The sequence below is a fragment of the Mustelus asterias genome, chromosome 13 (genome assembly GCF_964213995.1).
Source record: "Mustelus asterias chromosome 13, sMusAst1.hap1.1, whole genome shotgun sequence".
Classification (NCBI taxonomy): domain Eukaryota; kingdom Metazoa; phylum Chordata; class Chondrichthyes; order Carcharhiniformes; family Triakidae; genus Mustelus; species Mustelus asterias.
Window position 1 is genome coordinate 34,196,554 of NC_135813.1, and position 14,885 is coordinate 34,211,438.

General features: G+C 46.4%; 1 protein-coding gene across 3 annotated transcripts in view; it reads right to left on the reverse strand.

Annotated features, from left to right (window-relative positions):
- Positions 1–14,885, reverse strand: part of astn2 (astrotactin 2) — a 1,763,595-nt gene that overhangs the window by 1,213,260 nt on the left and 535,450 nt on the right. The gene's annotated exons all lie outside the window — the stretch shown is intronic.

Consider the following 14,885-nt stretch of genomic DNA (forward strand, 5'->3'; position numbering starts at 1 on the left):
AGTACCCATAGTGGTAACCATCTATGGTTCACCACATTCACCCCTCCTTTAAAAACAAAGGCCAGTGGGGCAAAAGAAAACAGTACGAACTCTTCATATATTCACAAGTTCAGTCATATCGGAGGGCCGCACCGTCTCTGCGACCTCCTCAACACTGGCGGTAGCGCCGGTTCTGGTGACCGTGATGACCCTCTCTCCAAGGCGGTGTCCAGTGACTCCTCCAGTTCCTCACGGACGGGTGGACCACGAGGTGGCGACAATCTCCTGGACTCAGGAACGCCCCGAGGTGGCGACAATCTCCTGGACTCAGGCAAGCTGTACACGGGAGTAAGAGGATTAAGTGGTGGTCCCGATACTGCCCGCGCCATGTCAGGAGGGGAGATAAAGGGCAAGGGGTCCCTAACCAGGGGTGCGGGAGCGACGGGGGTTTCCAGGTCCCCTGCAGGCGCCAGATCTCAAATAGAGACCCTGTCCTCTCGCCTGTCAGGATATGCTACATAGGCATATTGAGGGTTGGCGTGGAGGAGATGGACCTGTTCAACCAAAGGGTCGGACTTGCGGGTCCTAACATGCCGCCGCAGGAGTACAGGTCCTGAGTACGTCAACCAAGACGGCAGTGAGGTCCCAGAGGAAGACTTCCTAGGGAAGGTAAACATCCGCTCATGTGGGGTAGCGTTGGTTGCCGTACACAGGAGGGACCGGATTGAATGGAGCGCATCAGAAAGTACCTCTTGCCAATGGGAGACTGGAAGACCCTTAGACCTCAACGCCAGTAAGACAGCCTTCCAGACTGTGGCATTTTCTCTTTCGACCTGCCCGTTACCCCTGGGGTTGTAACTCGTAGTCCTACTTGAGGCAATCCCTTTAGAGAGCAGGTATTGCCTCAAGTCGTCACTCATAAAGGACGAACCCCTATCACTGTGGATATAACTGGGGTAACCAAACAGGGTGAAAAGATCCCGCAATGCTTTGATAACCATGGCAGCAGTCATGTCTGAACAGGGAATGGCAAAAGGGAATCGGGAGTACTCGTCAACCACGTTGAGGAAGTACACATTCCGATCTGTCGAAGGAAGGGGGCCCTTGAAATCCACACTCAGCCTTTCAAAAGGGCGAGTGGCTTTAATGAGGTGTGCCCTGTCAGGTCGGTAGAAGTGCGGCTTGCATTCAGCACATACCTGGCAGCTTCGAGTTATCGACCTGACATCCTCTAGGGAGTAGGGCAGATTCCGGGCCTTTACAAAATGGAAGAGCCGAGTGTTCCCCGGATGGCAGAGATCATTGTGGAGGGCCTGTAGCCAGTCCTCCTGCACACTGGCACATGTTCCACGCGACAGGGCATCTGAGGGCTCATTGAGCTTCCCCGGACGATACATGATATCATAGTTGTAGATGGAGAGTTCGATTCTCCACCTCAAGATTTTATCATTTTTGATCTTACCCCTTAACGTGTTGTTGAGTATGAACGCCACGGACCGCTGGTCCGTGAGCAGGGTGAATTGTTTTCCAGCCAAGTAATGGCGCCAATGCCGGACGGCCTCCACAATGGCCTGAGCCTCTTTTTCCACAGCGGAGTGCTGAATTTCAGGGCCTTGGAGGGTGCGAGAGAAAAAGGCGACGGGCCTGCCCGCCTGGTTAAGTGTGTCGGCCAGGGCGAAATCAGATGCATCACTCTCCACCTGGAAGGGGATGGACTCATCGGCAGTGTGCATCGTGGCTTTCGCGATGTCAGCTTTTATCCCTTCAAAGGCTAAGCGAGCCTCTGCTGCCAGGGGAAAAAAGGTAGACTTTATGAGCGGACGGGCTTTGTCCGCATAATTGGGAACCCACTGTGCACAATACGAAAAGAAGCCTAAGCATCTTCTCAGTGCTTTGACACTAGTGGGTAGGGGAAGTTCAAGGAGGGGACGCATACGGTCTGGATCAGGGCCAAGGACCCCGTTTTCCACCACGTATCCGAAAATTGCTAGGCGGCGCTTGCTGAATACACACTTCTCCCTGTTATAGGTCAGATTCAGGCGAGACGCAGTGCGTAAAAACTTTAGGAGGTTGGCATCGTGGTCCTGCTGGTCATGGCCGCAGATAGTGACGTTGTCCAGGTACGGGAAGGTAGCCTGTAGCCCGTTTTGGTCCACCATTCGGTCCATTGCACGCTGGAAGACCGAGACCCCATTAGTGACGCCAAAGGGGACCCTTAAGAAGTGGTAGAGACGACCATCCGCCTCAAAGGCCGTATATTTTCGGTCCTCTGGGCGAATGGGGAGCTGGTGATAGGCTGACTTCAAGTCGATGGTGGAGAACACCCGGTACTGCGCAATCTGGTTGACCATGTCAGATATGTGCGGGAGAGGTTACGTGTCCAGCTGCATGTACCTATTAATGGTCTGACTATAGTCTATGACAATGCGGGGCTTGTCTCCAGTCTTAACCACCACGACTTGTGCTCTCCATGGGGCTAGTGCTAGGTTGAATGATCCCTTCCCTGAGGAGCCGCTGAACCTCAGATCGAATAAAGATCCGGTCCTCAGCGTTGTAACGCCTGCTCTTAGTTGCGATGGGCTTGCAGCCTGGCACGAGATTCTCAAATAAAGATGGCGGGGTGATTCTGAGTGTCGAGAGACTGCACGTGGAGCGCGCTGGGCAATTTGGAGGCTGCTGTTCTCCCACTGAAAGTGGAGGGAGTGGCCCATCACACTGCAGGGTCACACTCCTCAGGTGGACCATAAAGTCTAGTCCCAGGAGTATCGGAACGCAAAGGTGCGGTAACATGAGGAGCCTGAAGTTCTCATAAACTGTGCCCCGCACCGTTAGGTTTACCACGCAGCTCCCAAGAACGGTAACAGATCGGGACCTCAACGCCATAGAAATTGTCTGTCTGACAGTCTGTACTCGGAGACCGCACCGTTTCACGGTGTCAGGATGAATGAACCTCTCCATGCTCCCGCTGTCAAACAGACAATGTATCAGGCGTCCGTTTACCTCTATGTCCATCATGGACTTGTCGAGTCTGTGAGGCTTGGCCTGGTCCAGGATGATTGATGCCACCGTTGAATCTTGAGTGCAACTGCAGGCAGCTGAGATGGTCGATGATGATGATGACTCCTGCTGGTCGTCTGCGGTCGGTGTCGACCAAAATGGCTGCGCCCATGGATCGCACGTGGTCGATGGCGTTGAAAGTGGCGGCACTCGCAGGTCGCACGTGTCTTGCGCCGTTGTCCTCAGGAATGGCGGCGCTCGTGAATCGCACGTGGTTGAAGACCTCGACGAAGCCGGAGACGAGGAGACAGATCCTGGAGAGTCACACGCCGCACTGCTTGGCTTCGAAGGTGGTTTCGCTCGGCACACTTTAGCATAGTGCCCTTTCTTCCCACACGTGGAGCAAAATACCGTTCTGGCCGGACATCACTGACGAGGGTGCTTTGCCAATCCACAGAAATAGCACCGCGGACCTTCTGGAGCTGCCACCGTCGTCAGGTCTGAGGTTGAAAGCATGATCGCGCAGTTCCTAGGAGCCGCTGGGTAGAGTTGAGTCGGTGGCTGTACTTGCCACGATGTTCCCACGTGGTCAGTGGGGTAAGTTTCAAGACTTCTGGAGGCCGTTTCCATCGCATCAGCCAATTCCACCGTCTTAGCTAGGTCTAAGTTACCCTGCTCTAGCAGCCGCAGGCGAATATAGGATGAGCCGATTCCCGCCACGAACGCATCTCGGATCAAATTGTTAGTGTATTGAGTAGCCAACACTGGCTTGCAATTGCAGGCTCTGGCTAGCTGCTGAAGTTCGCGCAGGTTCTGTCCCGTCGTTTTGCCGGGCTGCCGCTGTCGAGTGGCTAGTAGGTGCCGAGCATGAATCTCGTTTGGCGGTTTGTTGTACAGTTTCTTAAGTAGTTCGATGGCCCCTTTGTAGTCTTGGGCATCACGGATTGTTGCATACACAGTGTCGCTTACCCTTGCATGGAGGACCCGCAATCTATCGGCGTAGTTTTGAATGGCTGTAGAGGCGTCGATATAATCCTGGAAACATTTCAACCAATGGTCGAAAGTGTTCGACACTCCAGCTGCACGCGGATCTAAGGTTAGCCGATCGGGTTTTAACATTTGCTCCATGGTTTTTTTTTCTCAACCAAAATTGTTACTAATAAAATTGATGCGCGATTAATTCACTCGGGAGGCTGGATCGTACCCAGGAAATAAAGGCTTTTATTAGTAACAAGAATGGAGCATACTGCTTAACAATACAATCCCAGACTAAAGGGTCACTAGGCAGTGCAGTGACCTTTATACTCCTATAGGTAGGCGGAGCCAACCGGAGTGTACCACAGAACAATACCAACAGGTGGAACACCCCAACCCTAACCCCAACAGTAACAAGAGTAACATATGTACAAGTACCCATCGTGATAACCATCTATGGTTCAGTACCCATAGTGGTAACCATCTATGGTTCACCACACATGGTAAACACTGCTGCTACAGTGGTAGAGGGAGTGAATGTTTCCCAGGATGGAGAGAGTGCCAATCTCGTGGGAAGCTTTGTCCTGATGGTGTCCAGCTTGAGTGCTTTTGGAGCCACACTCATCCAGGCAAGTGGAGCGTTTTCCATCACATTCCTGATTTGTCTCATGTCATTGGTGGACAGGCTTTGGGGGAAATGGGGGAGGGGGGTTGTCAGGTGATTTATTAACTGCAGTACTCCCATCCTCTGAGCTCTTACAGTATTTATATGGTTAGTCCAGTTGAGGATCTGGCCAATGGTAACCCTCAGAATGTTGAGGGTGGCACGTTCAGCAAAGGTTTAATGTCAAGGGGAAATGGTTAGATCCTCTCTTGTTAGAATGGTGTTGGATGACACTTGTGTGACATAAAAGGTGAATTGCCTCTTATCAGCCCAAGCCTGAATATTGTCCAGGACTTGCTGCATATCAACGGGGAATGCTGAACTGAACAGTCCCGACTCAAAGTATGCAACACTGTGCAAACATCCCCATGTCAGATCTTACGATAGAAGGAAGGTCATTGATGAAACAGCTGAAGTTGGTTGGGTCTCGGACGCTACCCTGAGGAGCTCCTGCAGTGATGTCCCAGGGTGGAGATGATTGGCCTTCAATAGCCACAAGCATCTTCTTTTGTGCTCGCATGAGTGCAACAATGGACAGTTTTCCTCCTAATTACCATTCTATGTTTGGGCCAAGGCTGTAATAAGGTCAGGAATGCAAACTGAACATTAATAGCATTACCGATGATACCCTTCATCGGTTTTGTGATGATCAAGAGTAAACTGATGGGGTGGTAATTGGCTGGATTGGATTTGTCTTGCTTTTCGTAGACACAACACACCTGGACAATTTTGCATGTTGAAGATGGATACCAGTGTTTTAGTTGCATTGAAACAGCCTGGCGAGAGGCATGGCTAATTCTGGAGACAAGTCTGCAGTGCTATATGCCAAATATTGATTGGGCCCATATATCTTGCTGTATCCAGCACCTTGGGATGGGGATATTTGTGGAGCCTTTCACTCTGGTTAATTATTTAATCATCTACCATCATTCACAGCTGGATGTGGCACGGCTTCAACGGTTTGATTTGATCCATTTGTTATGGAGTCACTCAGTAGGGTGGCACAGTGGTTAGCACTGCTGCCTCATAGTGCCAGGGACTGGGTTTGATTCCCAGCTTGGGTCACTGTCTGTGCGGAGTCTGCACGTTCTCCCCATGTGTGCGTGGGTTTCCTCCTGGTGCTCCAGTTTCCTCCCACAGTCCGAAAGATGTGCTGATTAAGTGCATTGGTCATGCTAAATTCTCCCTCAATGTACCCGAACAGGCGCTGGAGTGTGGCAACTAGGGGATTTTCACAGTAACTTAATTGCAGTGTTCATGTAAGCCTACTTGTGACACTAATAAATAAACTTTAAACTTTAGAATCATAGAATCTCTACAGTGCAGATTCAGCCCATCGAGTCTGCACCGACTACAATCTCACCCAGGCCCTCTCCCCATAACCTATGTATTTACCCTAGCGAGTCACCCTGACACTAAGGAGCAATTTAGCATGGCCAATGCACCTAACCCGCACATCTTTGGAGTGAAATTTAAAGCAAATGCTGCTTCTAATGACAGGAACTGAATCCCATCCTTCCATCAGAGAATGAAAAAGAGGGAGAGAAGCAGAAGAGAGACTCGAGGAGAATTGAATTCTAAATAATTAAATGAAAAAGTGATAGAAATCAGAACTTTTCTTAAACTGCACTCTGATTTCAAAATCAATTTATTGCATTGATAGTTATGGCAACTAATTAACGTTGAACTAAAACGCTTCATCAGTGCTTCAAAATAGAGTCCATTCAATCAAACATTTAAGCATGGAAATGAAACAGCATCATGAAATGGGCGGCACGGTGGCACAGTGGTGAGCACTACTGTCTCACAGCCAGGGACCCGGGTTCGATTCCCGGCTAGGGTCACTGTCTGTGTGGAGTTTGCACATTCTCCTCGTGTCTGTGTGGGTTTCCTCCGGGTGCTCTGGTTTCCTCCCACATTCTGAAAGACTTGCTCGTTAGGTGCATTGACCCGAACAGGCACCGGACTATGGCGACTAGGGGAATTTCACAGTAACTTCAGTGCAGTGTTAATGTAAGCCTACTTGTGACTAATAAATAAAATTATATTTTTAGAACTCACAATGTCAAAGTAACATCATGATGTGCTTCCACCCAGTCTTCATGGACCAAAAACCACTGAGTGCTCATTAAAATTCATTCTTACTCATTCAGGAATACTCTGCTTTAAATAGACCACATCGTGAATGCCAAATATGTTCAGCAAGTTGAGACGGCTGAGCAAAATCCAACATACTTGAGCTCCCAACTCAACACCTTCGTTAGCGAACTTACTGTTTGTAACAACTGACCGCAACCTATTCCACCTTCCCACAGTCTAAGCTCAGACAACAGACATAGGGCTGAAGAGATGTTCCGCGAACTTCACTCATGCTGAATCTCCTCTGGGACTGCAGATTCAGTCACTGGATTTTAACCCTCATGGAACCCTGACATACAAAGGCTTTGCTGATGTGGCAACCATACAACATACTACTGGATTTTATAAGCTTCTAACCTACGGTTATCTAAACAGACCAATTGCATCTGATTCTGAGCTTTACTTTTCTTCATTGGCGCATGCAGAAAATGGGCTGTGTTAAACACGAGAAGATTAAGCAAAGAGTAGTAAAGGAGAAGGCATCTCTCAGGGTTAATTTCTATCAATTTCAAGCAATTAAAAATGAAGCACACCTACTGTTTCAGCTTTTCAAAGACATTGGGCAAAATTCTGCCAAGCCCCCTACCAACGTGTTCAATGGGGGGGGGTGTGGGGAGAATGGTGGGGTGCAGAATGGTCGAGGGGAACCACAATCTGGCTATGGCGGGGGGTTGGTAGGGCAGCACTGCAGGGGTCCCGGGCTGGTTAGCAATAGAGCTGGCCAGCAAATGAAAGGAGGACACTTCAGCACCACTGCAAATGTGCAGAGGCCCGCTTGTTTCAGCCTCTCCAGTGTGAATAGGCCCCGCCTCCTGAAATCCTATGATGTTCACGCTGGTGGCCTCTGCATTGCACGGAGTGTGGGAAATTCGAGTGTGAACTCCCACTGAAACAAAAACAGCGCGAATTACTCCAGTTTTCCAGTAAATTCGACACTTGGAATTTTTTGCGCAAATTGCCCCCACAGTGTCTTCTTATCCGACCCAGGCTTGGAAGAGACACAGTGGAGAAAAGTAGACTTACTGAGAGCAAAGGAGAGAAAATACAGGGCAGGTCAACCAAAACTGATTCAATTTGTTGCCAAAGAGTTGGCTACAAAAGCACACACACACTGGCAACAGGTGACCAGACCAGACCTTCGACAAGGGAATGGAATATGGCATGGGAATGACGAAGATGGTCTGAACAGAAGTATGGAACTGCAAACAATAAGGGTATCAAAATGATTAATCTAACTGCAGGAGGTCTTGTGATGCAGTGGATAGCGTCCGTGTCTCTGAGCCGGAAGCTTCAAGTTTGAGTCCCAGGACTCGATGGCCGTCAAACAGGTTGAATCCTACACGCCAATTGGCTGGCGCTAAGAGCGGGAGAGACACCTGGTCAGTCACGCTTGACGCAGAGTGGCGCCCCTCAAGCCGTAAGCCTCTGGCAACAGACTGGCGACCTGTTTTGAGAATTACTAGCTATGGAAACAGACGGAAGTCTGCCTTAGTGCACTACTGGGTGCAGGAAGAGAATGAAGAAGAATCTAACTGCGGCATGGATTAATTTTCACCATTACTGCCCAACGTCTTACCGTTAAACATTTCCTTTCCAAGTTGTTACCTATCCATATTATCATGAGGGGTAATTTAAAAAAAAATTCACTGCACATCTAGATTAATACAGGGGCAGGTGAGGAAACATTAGAATAAAATGAATTCGGAGAAAGACAGACTTGCAAAGCGAATCACTCAACAAGGGTTTTGTGTTATACTGAATGACAAGATTATGAAGGATCAAATTGAGGGAGTTAAAAAAAATCCTCTTTTATGAATTGAATGTGTCAGAAGCTGACATACAAGATTAAATATTGAACCGATTCCAAGTCAGAAAATGAACCGATCTTAAAAACAGAGCTGAAGTGAACATGAAACCACAGATATCTGGATTTCAGTTTTTTGGGTGAAATATTCATTAGGATCTCAGCGTTGATAAGCTGTGATCACGTTCAAATATTGAAGATTGCAGATGTGAACAGCAAGTTTGGACCCAAGATGTCTTAAATGGGAAACTCCCAAACTCAGAAATGCTGTCAAAGATGTTGCTATGCAAGGAGAACCTGGACTAAATTAAAACGGAGGGGACAAGAAAGCAGAGGTTGGTCACAGTCATTATTTCAGTTGGATCTTTGTTAAGGCAGCCTGGTTCTAATCTGACCCTCCACCTTCCAGCCTAATTACATCTAAAGGTAAAGTCACCATAGTCCCAGATGACCATCAGAAGGTCTCCCCTTTGAGGGGGACAATTGAATGGTGATGATTTAACCAGAGGATTCAACACACCTCAGGTGAGGGGCAATGTTGAGAAGGTAGGGCCTTCATGAATAACCTCAGCCAGTACGGGAATTGAATCCGCGCTGTTAGCGTCACTCTGCATCACAAACCAGCTGTCTAGCCAACTGAGCTAAACTGATAGAACCAAGATCCTTCTGTTGGGAGTGTGTTTAGCTCTGTAACAAACAGTTTTGGACCCTAAAGCAGAGGCTTGTGCATCTCTGAGAATGAGAAATATTAGACAAGAATCAGCATTCACAGAATCTCTACATTACAGAAGGCAGCCATTTGGCCCATCGAGCCTGCACCAACAACAATCCCACCCTATCTCCGTAACCCCACATATTTATCCTGCTAATCCCCCCGAAACTAGAGTCAATTTAGCATGGCCAATCAATCTAATTCGCACATCTTTGGACTTTGGGAGGAAACAGGAGCACCTGGAGGAAACCCACGCAGACACGGGGAGAATGTGCAAACTCCACACGGACAGTGACCCAAGGCCGGGAATCGAACCCGCGTCCCTAGCACTGTGAGGCAGCAATACTAATCACTATGCTACCATGCCGCCCCCCATTCATCCAGACCATGCCAGTGCCTAACTTACCCCAGTTAGATTATGGATCTTTGGCTGAAAGAAGGTTATTTATTTTATTTACTTGTGTCACAAGTAAGCTTACATTAACACTGCAATGAAGTTACTGTGAAAATCCCCTAGTCACCACACTCCAGTGTCTGTTCGAGTACACTGAGGGAGAATTTAGCATGGCCAATGCACCTAACCAGCAGGTCTTTCGGACTATGGCAGGAAAACACCCGGAGAAAACCCACGCAGACATGGGGAGAACGTGCACACTCCACATACACAGTTACCCAAGCTGAGGACAGCGGTGCTAACCACTGTGCCAAAAAATGAATGACGAAAAGCAAATAGAAATTTTAAAACTGCGCTATTTAAAACAGAACATAAGGCTTCAGTGAACAGATGATTTCCTGGATATTTTCTTGATCATAAGTTTCCTAATTAATTCATATGTATTATTTGCAGCATTACAGATTTAATTCAGTGACAGATGGCATCAGGCTTAAACGAAGAACATTCTGCTGTGGACAAATACTGACATAGTTTAACCTTTTCAACCCCTTTACTACCTGCTTCTTTTTGCAATCTGGCAATTGGCTCTTATCATATTGGAGTTTCTTCCTGATGTAAACGTTCTTTAGTAAAGTGAATTAAAGTGAAATCCCCAAAATGGAATGCCAATAACCCAGCAACAAATGTAGATGGACAAATCAACTTTAGAGTGCTGTTTTTTTATTATTTTACTGGGTTTTAATTTAGTCCAGGTTCTCCTTGCATAGCAACATCTTTGACAGCATTTCTGAGTTTGGGAGTTTCCCATTTAAGACATCTTGGGTCCAAACTTGCTGTTCACATCTGCAATCTTCAATATTTGTGTGTCACTGGCCAGCCCAGCATTCATTGCCCATCCCTAATTGCCCTTGATAAGGCGATTGTGAATGACCTTCTTGAATTACTGTAGTCTCTGTGATGTAGGCAAACACACAAAGTGCCTTAGGAAGGGAGTTTTATAATTTTGACCTAGCAACAGTGAAGGAATGTCAATACAATGCCAAGTCAGATTGGTGTTTGACTTGGAGTGAACTTGCAGGTTGTGCGGTTCCCTTTGATCTCTTGCCCTTGCCAGTGGCGGAAGTCATTGGTTTGAAAGGTGCCGTCGTAGGAGCCTTGGTAAGTTGCTGAAGTGCATTGTGTGGATGGTAAACACTGCTGCTACTGTGTGTGGATGCTGGAGGGATGGTGGGTGGGGTTCCAATCAAGCAGGCTGTCTTGTCCTGCATGGTGTCAAACCACGCGAGTCTTGGAGTTGCATTCATTTAGGCCGAGAGAGTATGCCATCACACTTTTGATTTGAGCTTCCTAGATGGTGGACAGGCTTTGCAGAGTCTGAGGTGTGAGTTACTCTCCTCAGAATTTACAGCCGCTGACCGGCTTTTGGTGCCACAGTATTTATCTGGCTGAAGTTCAGTTTCTGATCAATGGTATCCCCTAGGATCTTGATAGTGGGAGATTCAGCAATGGTAATGCTATTGAATATCAAGGAAAGATAGTTAGATGCTCTCTTGTTGGAAATGGCACTTGGATGGAGTGAATGTTACTTGCCACTTATAAGTTCAAGCTTGAATATTTCCCAGTTCCTGCTGCATATGGACACTGACTGCTTCGTTGAGGAATTGCAAATGGCTTTGAATATTATGCTATCATCTGGAAACATTCCCATCCTGACCACTTATGATTGAGGTAAGGTCATTGTTGAAGCAGCTGAAGGTGGTTAGGCCTACAACACTACCCTGAGCAACGCCTGCAGTGCTGTTCTCGGACAGAGGTGATTGACCTCCAAAAATCACAACTATTTCCTTTGTGCTAGGTATGACTCCAACCAATGCAGACTTTACCCTTTGATTGCCACTGACATCAGTTTTGCTGGAGCTCCTTGATGCCACACTCAGTCAAACGCTGCCTTAAAGGGCAGCCACTGTCACCTCATCCTTTCAGTTCAGCTCTTTTGTCCATGCTTGGATCAAGGCAATAATAAGGTCAAGAACTGAATGGCCCTGGCAGAACCCAAACTGAGCGCCAGCAAACAGGTTATTGATTACCAAGTGCTGCTTGATAGCACTGTCGACAACACATTCCATCACTTTGCTAATGACAGAGTGGATTGATGGGATGGAAGGGTTGAATTTGTCCTTCCTGCAGACAGGACACACTTGGGCAATTTTGCACAATACTGGGTAGGTGCCAGTGTCGTAGCTGTAATGGAACAGCTTAGCGAGGGCACGGCAAGTTCTGAAGCACAAATCTTCAGTTCTATTGCCAGGATGCTGTCAGAACCTATTTTATAGACCTCATTAAAAAGAATAAAAATTAGAAACAGTTCTTTCAGCTCATACATATCAGGTAGGCAATAATGATCAAGGAATTTTATTCCAAATTAAGTATGAATTAGAGCAAATTCAAATACATCAAACAATGGCTTCAATAAGAGACACTTTTCCAGCAATTACTTCAATGATCTGAAAGACATGAACGCACACTTCATTACTCAATATAGAATGCTATTTATTTTGCACTTCAATTATCCCTGAAGTAACGACAGTAAAACCAACATAGAACTATTTTGCAAGACATTGTCACAGAGGTAGTTTAATCGGAGGTAAAACAACATAATTCTTAAAGCATCAACTGATTAAAGCTTCACTTTGTTCCAAAATTTCTATTTTTTTTTACCAATCAGGCAGGTTTCCATTGGTTGTCGATGGCAGGAAGGGGTGGTTTGGTGGGGGTGGCACTTGCCATCAGGATAGCATCTGGTAAAATGCCAGCAGCGGGAATGGGCCTCTTGGTTTGAAGGCTGACCTCCGCCTTTCCTGCCACTGATAAAATTCCATTGTACAGGAAAATGAAGGGCAGTTAAACATGGGGAGGCAATAGCCCAGTGGTATTATCAGTAGACTATTAATCCAGAAATTTAGCTCATATTCTGGGGACCCGAGTTCAAAACATGACACGGCAGAGGGTGGAATTTGAATTCAATTTTTAAAAAATCTGGAATTAAGAATCTATTGATGACAATCAAACCATTGTTGATTGTTGGAAAAACCCATCTGGTTCATTGATGTCCTTTAGGGAAGGAAATCTGCTGTCCTTATTTGGTCTGGCCTACATGTGACTCCAGAGCCACAGCAACGTGATTGCCTCTCGACTGCCCTCAGGCAACTAGGGATGGGCAATAAATGTTGGCCAACCAGTGACGCCCGTGTCCCCAGAATGAATAAAAAACAAATTGCACCTTTGGCCTCCTGATGACCCACCCTCATTTTTACACAACAACTCTAGTAGAGGTACAACCATTGTCCTGTGAAGTATTTGATCATTTCGTCTCCAGCATTCTCCAAACTCATTCTGTGCCCCCCCTCTATGAAGAAGAAATTGAATGTCCACAGCCTGAACTGTTCTTCATGCGAGTCATTTGATACAGCCACAATATTCCAGATGGCAGTTGGAAAAGAGCTCAGTGGGAATTGTGAGTGGGAGTATGGAGGCACGCAGGCACGTGGTTTCATGTGCGATAAGCTGCTTGGAAGTCACTTTTGTGGAACATAAAAACTCATGACAGTGATTGTGAATTCTCGCATGACTATCCTCCTTAATAAAGGTGAGCGGCAGGGAAGATTGGTTAGGATAACTCTGGGATAAAAGTGATATGCCTGATGTTACAACTTCAGAAGCAAGTCAAGTTCACCATTGCATTGCAATGTTCAATTGCATGGTATGCTAGTTAAATAGTGAAAGTATTCTTGCGCACACATAAATCCCTTCCTCAACTTCACCCGTGTGTGTGTGGAAACACTCGCCTGCATTAAGTATGGTGTGTCCCTTATATGAAGAGATGCTCAGTCCCTTTGCAGTGTCAGGGAACAGTGGAAACTCCAAGGTATATTTTGACGCGAGTCCAGACCCCATCCGTTCTTGATTTTGGCATTAGTGCGAGCATAAGATGCCTCACTTCAGGGGTGGTTCTATTGACACATTTGGAAACTTCTATCAAAAACTTTATTTAACAATAAAGTTTAACTATAACAAAAAGAATTAGCATAACTTTTACCAATTGAAATACTTAAACATGACAAGATATAATTCTGAACTGCTGGTCTATCTCTATTAGTTCCAATTTAAGCAATATTCCTTAGATGTAAACTCCTCTTCAAAATCAGTTAGCAAACGACAGGCCTATGTGCTGGTACACAAACTGTTAGCCCTCTAGCCTCAAGAACACCTCTGGAGGGAGATGTCTCTTTTCTCATCGATCCCAAACTGCAGTCTCCAGAGAGAGAGAATAACACTTACTGCTTCTGGAAAACCCAAGCAGACAATTCTCTGCTTTTTCTCTGTAAGCTTAGCTCTTCCCATTCATGTGACTCTCTCTTATCAACCAACCTAATTAAACCCGACTCTGAAACCCCAAGGGACAACACAAAAAATAAACAAATCTCATTAACTCAGATTAAAACAAACACCCCAATATCTAGGATTAATTATGCCTCGACATTTTCAACTTGTGGGCTCCCTGGAGCAGACAAATCGACACCATAATCAGAGCTGATGTTTAAAACATTCCCTTCACGAGAAATAGCATATTAAATGCATTTCTTAAAGACACGGTATTGTCACAACTGTTTGGTTCAGAAATTCCTCTCACTTCCGGTCTCTGTTGAAGCTAAGCATAACCAATATCCTCTGGTCTGCAACTTAATTTCAAAAATCAAAGAACGACTTGTAATATAATTTTGCTTTCCAGCTGTTACTGTTCTATTTTTCCTCCCCACAGTGGGTAGCACTGCTGCCTCACAGCACCAGGGACTTGAGTTCATTTCTGGCCTTGGGTGACAGTCTGGGTGGAGTTTGCACGTTCTCCTCGTGTCTGCACTCCCATAGTCCATAGATGTGCAGGTTAGGTTGGTTGACCATGCTAAATTGACACTTAGTGTCCCAAGATATATATAGGTTTGTGGAATTAATGGATTAAATATGTGGGGTTATGGGGTAAGCTTGGGTAAGGGTCAGTGCAGACCTGATGGGCCAAATAACCTTGTTGTGTACTGTAGGGATTCTATGATTCAAAAATATCAATACCAAAATAGTCAATTGTAGAAGGTTTCAGTTACGCAGATAGCTTCAATGGACGCATTTATCAACATCTCATTTATTATCAAACATTCTCCATAAATCA